Below are 13,039 nucleotides of genomic sequence, written 5' to 3'. Positions count from 1 at the left end.
TTCTGTTTGCTGGTAGTGTAGAGTGATTCAAGATGCTTATATCTCTTTTTGACTGTTTTCTGCATTTAAGATTCTCAGTAAGGAGATTTCAGCAGAATACAGCCTCAGTTACAATTAGAAAATTACAAAATAAAAAAATACATGGTAACAGATGTGAGTTGTACTCTTTAGAACTTTGACTACCTCGATAAAACCTTTATAGTCTAATGCTTCTTTCATCATTCAGAATTACTCTGAGGTCTTTTCTTAGAGGTATCGCTTTCCAGACAACTGAAGATGGAAGTACCAACATTTGCATTCCAGAAAAGCAGAGAAAATACCAGTTCTATGTTGCAGTGAAATGGATTACCCCACTGAAAGGAACCCAGTCTGTCAAATCATTAATAACTGGAACCACACCTAAGACTTGTCCCACTCGGTCGTTCTACCTCTGTGAAGGGGAAACAGAATCATGTGTCAAAATGAGAATATTAGCCCTTAGGTACCATTAGAAGTGCAAAGTGTACTCTGTATATTTTTAACACTTCTTTTCTATGTAAATCCCAACAGAGATGAAATCTAAGGGATCTGAATCTTTCTGTTTCTGATTTTCTAAGGAGTGATAGACTTAAGTGTTTTCTCATTTTGTCATATGCTACAAAAGTGATGCTTCATCACTTAATTCGTATTTAAAGAAATAAGCATTCTTACTGAGAATCCTATGGCTTAACTTGCACACATATACAAAATGAAAGGCATATTTGTGATACACTTGGTCATTAATACAAATGACTGATGACTGAAAGGAAAGGTCAAGTTTAAATCAGGAACCATTTCAGTATTCATCAGCCCACAATGAATAAGTGAAGCAATTATTTAGATTTTTAGCTAACCAGCAAAATGTTAATTGTGTCACTCAGACACTGAGTGACTTGTTACAAGCATCTGTATTTAATTAGGGAACCATATTGAGTTTTAAAACTATGAATATTATATGTTGTTGTCCAGGCCAATGAAATATTACACTTTTCCATTCTGAACTCAAGTAACTCTTTGTTAAATTACACTGCAGGAAGCTATTCTCTAATCGTTCATCAAGATGGGACTTTCTAATGTTTGAATACTAATTTTAGGTGTAACTGTAGTTTAAGTTTTTGAAATTCATACTTGGCTTTATTTCTTTAATGCAATAAGTGTAACTGTTAGACGCGAGGAACATTATGCTGACGCTATAGTGCAAAAATGAATTTTTCTTGGTAAAAGAACATAAATAATATGTGTCAAATTGATGGAACTAGTGAGATTATAAAACAACCATGCTTAGCAGCACTGCCATAATTTAGTTGTTCTGAACAACAGAGTAGACTTGCTAGAAGGTATACTATAGCATTTTTTTCTTTTTTTTTTCTTTTTTTTTTTTTTTACTTAATACAGAGAGTATGAAGCTTAGATGTGACTGACTCTGATAACTAATTCTGAATGGCTACACATATGATGATACAGAAATAAAGAAGAGAAGACAGAGTTAGAATGTCACTAGTAAGTGGATATGGGAAATGTGAACTGAAGAAAAAACACTGAGAGTAATGGCCTTGTTGGTGGATTGGACTAAAAGATTAAAAATACGAACTGAAAAATATAAAATAAAGGTAAAATTTTCGAGAGTGCTTTGGGCTGTGTAAAATGTTGCCTAGTCAAGTAGTAGTGCCTTGGGGGTTTTGCTTGTTCATCACTAGCTGGGAAAATAATATAAAGAAAACTGTCATTAGAAATAGTACTTCCTGGTAGAGACGTACCTTGAATTATCTAGTATGTTTGAATGCAATTGTTAGAGTTAAGATACTTTTTTCTCAGGAATCACCTTCCATTGCAATTAAGTAGTATCTTTACACTGAAGATATTCAGAATCCATTCATAAAATATATTTCTTCCATAGCAATTCAAAATTGATATTCTATTAAGTGCACTATTTTTAGATTTGGTTTGTTTTTTTGGAGGGGGAATATTTTTTTGAGTTATTTTTAAAGATAAAATGTTTTGTGGTTTTTTTAGGAATGTCTCGGCATAAAAATCTTACTGCATTTTTCAGCGTGTTAAAATGAGAATGAAAGACATTCTTTTTTACTTTTGAGAAGGTTACGCTATGCCTGCAAAAAATCTTCAGAGAGAATATAAAGCTCAATTTACTGCATACATTCTTTCTTTGGAAGCATTTTTTTCAGCATATTTGCTAGATTTGTGTTTTATCTGAAAATATAGATTGTGTGTCTCTTCATATTGATGGTGCAGTATTGCTATAAAGAGTATTATTAAAGGATATCTCCCATTTTAAGACAGCAGTAACACTTCCTGTGATCTGTATTTTACTTTTTAGAGTCTATTCAGATATTGGCAACAGTAAAGACATAAGGTCTTCAGAACCTTACCTAATATCTATAGCATTTTACCCACTATCTATGGTATCTAGAGTCTCTTTACATCACACGTATAACACTGTCATTCAAAAGGTAAATGGATGTAATTTTATTTCTGTAACCCTCTACTTAGTGTGAACTACGGTTAAAAAAGTATACAAGTTATAATGTTGCTTTAGAAAGAAGACAGGCAAGACTGTGAAGAGAAGTCTATTATCTCTACATAAACTGATGGATCTACATCAACACATGTCATTCAGGGTCACCCACAAGAACAGGAGGCTGGGGGAGGGTGTTGTTCAATGACAACTGTCTCAGAGAATATTACAAGGCTGGTCAAGTATATGGTAGACTGCTCTGAGGAATGTCATTTAATAGTCTTAATTCTTTTAACACTTAAAAAAAAGCTGAGTAAGGAAAAAATATGAGAAAAGTGAAGAAAATGACTAATTGAGAGAAACAGCTTTGTCAATCTATAACCATACGCATATACAAAATATACTGTGAAATTAAACCAGACATGCCCTTTCCCCTGGCAGCAATTAGTCCAAGTTAAAGCTAAGCTTTTGGAGTGGATTTATTCTCGGTTCTATCCCTACTGGTAATTCCTGTATTTCATTGATCTGAGCAAGAAGTAAAAAAAATCACTCCTCAGTCATAGCTCAGTGTCCTGAAAGATCTAATTCATTTTGGATATGTAGCAGATGATATGTATTCCATATCAGCAGTTTACGGTTTGTTTAGCTAGGAAAAAGCATTTCTGACTGGTAGAATCAGGTGCTGTCTCAAATGCAATGCTTGTTCTGAAAAAGCATCGTCTGGAATTCCCAGAAAATTAGAAAAAATTATTATATACATTCAGTAGTTGTCTCCGTCTAAATCCATAGGTATAATAGACAATTATCAATAGCATAAAAAGAAGAAAAGAAAACAAAGTACTAACTAAGCCACAAGCAGAGCAGTGTACAGTACCTAATTCTCATGCATAACTAATGCCATTTTGCAGTCTTCTTTGGAGAGGCAGCTGCTGAGACAGCTGGTTCCTTTCCCTTCCTATGATAATACCTCACTCACACTTTGAGTCTGTCAAACCTTTGTAGGTAGGAGACTCAATTTAAGCTGCTCTGCTCCTGTTAACCACTCCTTATCACTCCTCTCCCTGCTCCCTGATCAGCTATTTTAGCCCTGTTAGCACGTTTTGTTCCTTCAGTTTTTAGTAAAAATGTGACCAACACTCTTCAGCTAATGCAGTAACCTTCAGCTTATGAGAGACTGACAAACAGCTTTTCCTAGTCTCCATCTGCAGAAATCTCTAAAACAAAGTCATCTGCCTTCTGTACTTTCTTTGCTCTTAATTTTTTTCATATCAATGCTATAAACTATTGCTCAGTTCATGCTGGCCACCACCCAGGCATATTCTGCAGTTATGTGATTTCAACTCCATATGCTATTCCAGTGTAAAAACATTCTCAATTTTATTATATGACCATTGTGATAACAGAACCAGTCTCTCATAGCACAACAATATACGTAAAATAAATGTTTCAGGACGCTCCATCTGCCCCTTTATTTATCTCCCTGATTTTGAATTTGATATTTACTTGAGAATTTTAGTCATCCAAATGTGTCATTACCAAGTTTCTGTCAATGTGTGTACGTGTTACTGAAATGTCACAATAGCTGTGACTTGACCGAAGAAATATTTCAAAACCATCATTTACAATTTATACCCCATTATGTTATATGAATGAATAACCATGTTCCAAGGTGTTTCTGTTTTACAGTCTTATAGTCAGAAGTTGTAATTAAATTACGGTTATAAAAATATAAAATTAAAATTTTATATTCACTAGATGTTTCATGCAACACTTATATTTCTTTCAGAGACATATGTTCACTAGATCAACACAGCTATTCTGTTTCTCCACTCTGATTCGTTTTAGTTTTCATGTTCTGTTAACCAAATTTAGAAATACAACCTCACAAAGGCTTAGAAAGGAACTTCAAAGAAAAAGGAAGACTGCTAAAAGTGAGTTTTAAAATGTTACGAGCATCTGGATTTTCATGTTGTAGAAACAGACGGGATATTGGTCAGAATTTTTTTCAGAATGGGCAGCACCTGCAGCCTACAGAGGATAATATATTTCAGTTCCTGTGGGAGATACCCTGTAGATTATTACCAGTCTCAAGATGTAATTCTAGTAATCTGTATCAAAGGAAAGGTTGATTTTTATATATTTAGTACATTTCTAAAATCCATCTTGGAAATTAATCCAGTCACAGATGGACCTGATCCAGCAGCAGTAGAAATCAGTCATAGGACTCCCACTGATTTCAGTAAGCTTTGTACTTGACTGTAATTAGAATATGCAAATGTGTATCTTTTTATGAAACAAGTCAGTACTACAACAAAGGGGTGGAAAGTTAATCATACACTTGAAATAGCAGCATGTAGCTGAATATTAAATACTGTTTAGATAGGTTGAGTGTTGCACCCTCAGCAAAATTCTGAGATGTTTCACCTTAAGGAATTATTTTTCCTCTGTGTTGCTTCAATATTTTGCAGAGACTATTTTGCATTTTGTGTTTAAATATTTCCTAATTTGAAAGACTACTATAGTAAACTACCCCCTATATAAATATAAACACAGGAATAGTCAGTGGTATTTTGAGCCTGCTGTAGGCAGATCTTGTGATTATGATGCTATTTATTTGTATAATTGCTTATTTTATCCATCTATGATTTCATGAGATGTGTATATGACACATATAATGTCAGCAGGTAAGCCATGTATAGCAGTCTAAAAATATCTTCCTGCCTATCTGGAGTAAATTACAGGGCAGTAACACTGAATACTGTATGTTATGACCCTTGAAATTTGAATCTCTGGCACCATACTTATATTCTCTCCAGAGCATTCATAGAGGTATGAAAATATAGTTTGTACAGTGTGTGGTTTGTACATCACTCATGCAAACTATGTCATATGGCAAAAATGGTAAGATATAAAGTGAAGCCAATGAAAAATGTATTCAATATTGCCATCAATGGACAGAATAAATGGGTTTAAAATACTGTGTTTAAACAAATGGGAAAAGATAAGTGAAACAGTTGTGTGTGGCAGGCAGTGACACTGAAGGCACTTGGTGCTGTAGAGAAGAAGAAGGATTAAAAGTTGAGGGAACCTGGTTCAACACTGAATAAAAGCAATTAGACGCTGACCTACTCAATTACAAACTGATGATTAATTCAGGAAAACCTCTAATCATTTTGTTCTGAAAAGGGGGTCAATGATGCCTTCTCCTCTTCAGAAACAAAGTCACGTTCAGAATTAATATTCTGGAATGATCCTTACCTAGTTGAAATGCAGAAAAAGAGTTCTTACAACATCCCGCAGAGGTGAGTAACATCGGTTCTCACAGTTTATTTATTGTTTCAAATGAAGGTCATTTAAATTACATGCCTGAGCCCATTGTAAAGCTTAAAAGAGTGGTAGAGGTGAAACCAGAATTTAGAGGTTCTAGTTCACAAGTTTTAGAGCAGATTACTGAATTGTATCACAAGGCAAATCTTAGTTACTCAAATTTTTCCTCACAATCCCAGTGGCAATAGAGTTCATCCCTTTCTGAACAATGAATGTTTTCCTGTCTGTTCTGCCATGCAGCTAATGGTACTTTAACACAAGAATTCCCTCCATTTTTTTCCTCTGCATAGGAGGAAAAGCCCATCCATCCAGGAGGTCACTTAATGACAAGCTGAGTGCCAAGGTGTGTTTTTCAGGGTAGTGCCATGTATATAAGGGGTCAGAAGAGAGCAGCTATGTGCTTTGGCTTGCTTCTCAGAAGGCTGGCCAGCTGTCTCCCAGCATAATGTTCACATTGAGGCAGCTGGACAAAGTATTTCAGAAACATATGGGAACAACATATGTGCTGTTACAGGTCACTTGGTTACTCATGCTGTGGAACGCCTTTTAATTCCCGCACGTGGACTTGTGCCCCGGAGACGAGTCTATAGTAGCTCACCCCATGGGAAATTAACTGATAGGCAAGGCTTCAGCTATGCCTTAATTCAATATTTAGCAATATGCTGAGGAAGTGGATAAGTCTGGCAGAAAAAGTTATCAAACAAAAGAACTGGGTGCCAGGTGCACCTTGAAATAAATGAATAGCTTTGGTGTCTGAGTTGTACTTCTGGAAAATAACCTTTGCTTTCTTTGTATAACGGAAGTTTTATTCAGTTTGGAAATTCTTCTACACATTTGTTTAACTGGTATTTTAGAAAATACTACAGCCAAGTAAATTGTTGAAATTCTATTTGCTAGTAATATTATTTTTCTGTTTTTCTATTTTTTCTATTCTGACCAAATTTTTCTATTTCTATTTTTCTATTCTGACCAAATAGCATGAACATAGCATATATTCCTTTCTAAAGGGTGCCACTAATTCCACTCTAACAATCTATTACTCACCTTACAAACATGATACCTTTTAACAGTGTGTTGCCCATTTTTTAACAAATATTTGGAGTGGAAAGAGTTGTTCACAGAGGAAAATGAATAGTTGATATTTTAATTGTCCTAGTCATGTTCTTCATTCTTTCTTGTTCCAGGAAGTGTCTAAAGAAGGTTGAGAAACAATATGATATCAGTATCCCACTTGTACACAAAAAAAGTGCGGAAGATCACAACTGCACAAAGATCACAACTGCACACTTTATGAACAATCTGGTGCACACGAGTTATTTCATGTAATTAAAAAAATACTGAATATATAACTCTGAAAAGGAAAGGGGATGCTGTTGTAGGAAAAATTAAAAAATGAGGCTTTATAAATTGCCATTGCCTTTAAACGTGGGCTTTCTTTAACTAAAATGCACAAGGTAAAATATTTATTATATTATTTTCTAATGCATATTTTAATTTTATTTCCATTTATTGATGCCTCTTCAGATTTTTCCCAGGCATTTTTCACGGAATTCATTTGGTCTATGCCTGTACTGAGTAGGTTGCGAGATTATTTTATCCCTTGACAGTACTTAATTTACAGTAATTGTTTTTGTTTGGCTTATTGTTTCCTTTTGTTTTTCTTTTTTACTTCTTGACTCTGTCAGTTCTTTATACTGCACTCAGCTATATATTATATCGTGCATTTCTAATTTTACAAGTGCGTATCGTTTCCATTAGTGTGCTGTAACGTTTTTTTTAAAATTGTACAATACAAACTCAAATAAATCTGTTCCCAGCTCTGTCACTGCTCACCCATACATTTTCCCTTGTATGTGCAAGTCATCACAATAAGCTCAGGAATATTTTTAATAAACTTAATTAAATACGGGAGTACTTGAAAGATTAGTACCTTCCCCAGAAGTCCTCATGTCAGACAAAGGTGGGTGTAATTGTTTTCTTTGGGAAGAAGGGGGTTTCCTTAACATTTTGTTTGGCTGAAGAAGTTAGAAAGAAATCCAAAGAATAATCAAAGAGGAACAAACAATAAGGTAATAATATATCTGCAGAGTGTATTTCAGTCATTATGACCATATGGATAAACTCATAAAATCTGTATCTATAAAACCTCAACAAGACATGAGACCTTTTATGTCGGTGCTTGTAAATTGAGGCTACCTCTTCTTGCCTGCTTTTCCACAAAGGAACTGTGCTTCCTGTCCTACCTCTGGTCTCTTTCTTTAGGCTATCAATAATGGATAGCCCATTAGTAGCCCTATGGGTTACTAATATAATACCCCAACATACTGAGAACATTGTGTTATCTACTGACAACCAGTATGAGTGTAATAACTTTTTAATGGCTAAATACACATGGAAACAGCAGGTTCCTTGGTCTTGGGCAATTATATTTCACAGCCAGATCTAGATACTGACTCCTTTTTTCCAGGTTACCACCTCACTGAATGACTGGCTTTCAGCAGCACATTCAGAGAAACTTTAGGAAAGAAAAGAGACTTGAAAAAATGTTTACAGAACTTTTTCTGCAGCTGACATCAGGCAGTTAGTTGTCAGTGATATATGTTTGTTTGGTTTAACCTTTCAGAAAAATCTCTTAAAATTTAAAAATGCAACCTCTGACTTACAAATGTGGTGAAAAAACTAAGACAATTAAGAGAACAGCTAAAGCAGTGTTCAAATGATGAACTCTTTAAACTCTTTAGTTAAAACGAGGACATAAAATTGGGAGCATTTTCATTGGTTACAGATCAAGACTGGATCAGTACATACTTCTTTAAAGTTAGAAAATCTGTACCATATCCAAGTTTTTCATCTTCAGTTTTAATCCATTAAAGACAATAATGAGACCATAAACATTCTTGAAATAAGGATACTAATAATTGTATATTTCTTATCTTATTTAATGAATTCTGGAACATTGCCTTCACCACCTATTTGAAAGGTCTGCTAACATAACACATAAATATTCCTGTTTATTTTAAGTGCCTTAATTTGCTTTTTTGTTGTTGTTGTTTTTAACGTTATTTCTAAGCATATGCATTCAGAATCTCTATCCCCATCATACATGTGATCTTGTTTTCCCAGAGTAAATTAAGAAATCTGCAATTAATTATAAGAACCAGCACTGTTTTCCAAGACTATAAGATGGCTTTCAGTCAAACAAATTCCATATCCAGTTAAAGTTGCATCTTCTTTTAATATGAGTTCAAAGATGAAAAAGAAATCATCCAAACCAAACAAAAACAACAAAACAGTAACAGTAAGAAGAAGAAGGAAAAATAAAAACTACCATGAACAAAAGAATAAAAAGACCTTTTTGCTCAACTGGGCTATGAAAATTATCTCCAGTTGTACATTGAACTTGAGAATGTTAAGGGACAATGAGCTCTGTTCTCATGTGATTGTTGTCAGTTTAACAGTGGAGTATCTGCACTTATTTAAACATTTCTCATTATGTCAGACCAAATCAAAAGTCCATGAAAAGCAGAAATCTTCCTCTGTGTTCAGTTTGCTTTGAACCACCTCCTATGCCAATGTGATTAAAGAAAGAAAAGGTCTAAAACCTCAGGGACAATAATTTCTTTGTTAAACTTCATTTAAAGTATGTTCACTTTCTATTTACCACCTCCTCCCAAAGTTTCAGTGCCTAGATTAAGGAAGGTCATGAAATTCCTTCTAAGATAAATGTTAATTATTAGTTAGCAGAAATTTTACCTGTCCATGTCTGCACAATAGTTGAAATATTTGCACTATCTTTCAATTAAAAGATAAGGTGGACTTCACATTGCTCACATTCTCTTTTATTTAACTTTTCTGAGCATTCTAAGACAGTTTTGCTGAATTCTTTGAGCATTTATATTATTACTTTCTCCCTTCAAGATTTCTGAAAAATATAAAAAGATATCTGATGATATCTATAAAAATCTTTATTTTTCTGAAACATGAAGTAAGTGTGAGAAGAGCATTACAAAGAAAGAAGGAGGCATCATTAAGTCTTAGCTTCATTGCCTTGTTATTCCTGAATCTGAGAAATATTTATTCCAATAAATGGAATTCTGTGTCTTGTTTCTTGTCAGCAGTGAGCAGTGAATGTTCCCATAAAACCCAAAAGCTGAGTTTCCTGAAACCATTAAAACATTTGAACTTAAAGTTCCATTGATGTGTTCACGATGAATTAGTCATGCGACTCTTAGAAACAATAAGTGTTCTGAGTTTTTTCCATTACATGTGGCATAGGAGCACACATCTTTTGAGGATGAAGTACCACATGTCTAATTTGTTTTTTCTTTTAAAAAAACCCCAAAACATGTGTAGATAAATGAAATAATGAAGCAATTAAATGAATTTTGAAATACAGACAGTGGACTGCAGTGTTCCCTCAATTGCCACGCTGGCTGCTAGAAGGCAGTAAAATCATGTGCTAGATATAGCCAAAATTACCTCCATAATGCTGTCAGTATTCACCTCACAAAAATAGCATTGCTAATTTAACTGTTCCAAATATTATTTCTCTATATGCATCTTTAAAGAAGGAAGTACCTCTTTTGGATGAATAGAAGGAGATTTTTTTAAATCTTCTGTGAAAAACCACGGAACAAAATGGAAGTCTCAACAATCCTCACATAACTCTCTTCACTCACTTTTTGTTTAGGTTCTGATGACAGAGAGTCACAAAATCTTACTAAAGTTTATTAAAGACTTTTTGCTAATCTATTAATTTGCAGCTATAGTTTAGAGTATTATTTTTTAGCTGAGTGTTTAAGCAGTGGCACAGAGGGGTATATGGAGCACATGTATATGCAAGGAGCTGGAATATATCATACAGGAGCTATGAAAGAACCATGTCCTTCTGGAGCAATGGCTGGAAGCAATGGTATATCAGACAGGATATACCTGGACATTTCAAATGTTACTGGAGTTCTATATTTAAGAAATTGAACAGATAAGCTGAATAATGTAATAGAGCTTAGAGATCTATTAAAATGACACCAAAGCAAATGCCACAGGAATTTAATTTGAGGTGAATTAACCCAAAAATATTTATTGTAGTCATTAAATGGTTGGTATCAGAAAGAGAGAAGTATATGTGACATATTTTTAGGCACTTACTGTAATTTAGTGGTATTTCTGCTGCAACATGAAGTGGTGTAATTGCACTCCTACAACCATTAAGGGATAACTCCCCAGGTGGACACTATTTCTGAACTATTTTATTTATCTTTTCTAAAAATATTTATACTACATACAAAGAAATAATTACACTGGAGGAGTTCTCTATTCTATGTAACATGGTCCAGATATAAATAATATAAATAATATAAATAATATAATATAATGTCCTCTCCACCCAAAAATCCATTTAATATAAAGTTCTCTTATCAAGGATGTATCAGATATCAAACTGATAAGAACAGATACTATACCTAGTAGACACCTAGAAAGAAAATTTCAAGGCTAGAAAACTGTCCAAAAAAAATAGTAGTTTTATTGGAATTCAAGGAATACTATGTTTATGATTGCTGCTTTTCAAATGTTTTTCTTTTACCTCTATATCCCATTAAGAGGTTGAGCGAGCATCAGTGTCATCTGCAAGTCACCAGTAGGTTTTTGACAATGATAAAATACTGACCTAATGAGGGTCACACAGAATCACAAAATCATAAAATTGTTGGGTTTGGAAGGTACCTCTGGAGTTAATCTGTTTCAGTCCCCCTGACTAACCAGGGCCACCTAGACCAGGTTGCCAGCACTGTGTGCAAGCCACTTCGGAATATCTCCAAGCATGGAGGCTGCACAACCTCCCTGGGCAACCTGTGCCAGTGCTGATGCTCAGACAGAACCTCCTGTGTTTCAGTTTGTGTCTATTGACTCTGGTCCTGTCCCAGGCCACCACTGGAAAGAGCCTGTCTCCATCTTCTTTGCACCTTCTATCCCCCTGAGCCTTTTTGTCTCTAGGCTATACAGTCCCAGTTCTCTCAGGCTTTCCTTATAGGACAGATGCTCTAGTCCATTATCTTCATGGTTTTTGTTGGACTTTCTCCAGTATTCTGTTTCTCTTGTGCTGGGGAGCCCAGAACTGGACACAGTACTCCAGATGTGTCTCACCAGTGCTGAGCAGAGGGGAAGGATCACTTCCTTGTTGCTTGTAAGAGACCAAACATTTACTTTAAAAGATATTTAAATGATTACATTCAGGATCAGACATGCACAGCAGCCTCAAATCTGCACAGCATTATATGCAGAGAGTTTTTCATGCTACAAAGAACTGGTAAAGCTAACAGCACCTTATTTAGGATTTTTATTGTAAACACATATGGCTAATTATAACACACACAAGACTATTCTTTTCCTTTTTATTATTGTATGAATGTTAACCAGTTAGCCAATGCCTTGTTTTGATTTGTTCCATTTACAATGTTGCAGATTCTATGATACATATAAAGGTTATGTTACAGTAAAAGAAGCAAAAAAAGATGTGAAGCACCCTCGTCCTAGATTTAACAAGTTAACATATTTTTCAAACATATCACTTTAAAAAATAAATGTTGTTTGATCTCCATGATGAGTTAAATGAACTTCAGTGCATTTGAGATTGTTTCTTTTTGCATGTGTGAAACATCAACTCAAAAGGTACTGGAATGAGCACCATCAATAGAACTAAAATTCACCTGTAGGATTAGAATAAAAAAAAATCAAATGTTGATTGAGTTGCAAATTGAGAAAAGATGTCTTTTGATTTATTTTTTTGTCCTTAGGAAGGCGAATTAATAGCCCATTGTTAATACAGCGAAGAAAATACACAATGCTACTGAATTCAGATACCAGGTACAATAATAAAAAGAAAAGAACATAAGAAGCAAGCATTTAGACAAAAAAATTTACATTTTTTGTTCTGACACAACATGTTGCCACATAGGCCAACATCATTTTTCCAGATGGGTTTTACTCAGAAGCGAGAACTTACTTAGAGTTTTAAAACACTGAATGTCATAACTGTGCTAAATACAAATCAGCTCCTGCTTCTAGTCCTCCAATCTTACTCAATTAATTACATTTGCTATCCATCACCCTGGATAAGAAGCAGAAGGATAGCAAAAGTGTAAGATAAAAAATAAAAATGAAACCAACCAGGATTTTTGAAAATCTCCGTAAGTATGTACTTAAATATGTATCTTCTAGATG

The 13,039-nt window shown here is 34.4% G+C and overlaps 1 pseudogene; it reads right to left on the bottom strand.

Moving 5' to 3' along the window:
- Window positions 1–11,188: 11,188 nt before the first annotated feature.
- LOC116787786 lies at window positions 11,189–11,315 on the bottom strand (annotated as a pseudogene).
- Between the last annotated feature and the right edge of the window lie 1,724 nt (window positions 11,316–13,039).

The sequence above is a fragment of the Chiroxiphia lanceolata genome, chromosome 5, assembly GCF_009829145.1.
Source record: "Chiroxiphia lanceolata isolate bChiLan1 chromosome 5, bChiLan1.pri, whole genome shotgun sequence".
NCBI classification, from domain to species: Eukaryota; Metazoa; Chordata; class Aves; order Passeriformes; family Pipridae; genus Chiroxiphia; species Chiroxiphia lanceolata.
Note: the sequence above shows the minus strand (reverse complement) of the source record. Positions and strands in the feature narration are given on the sequence as shown.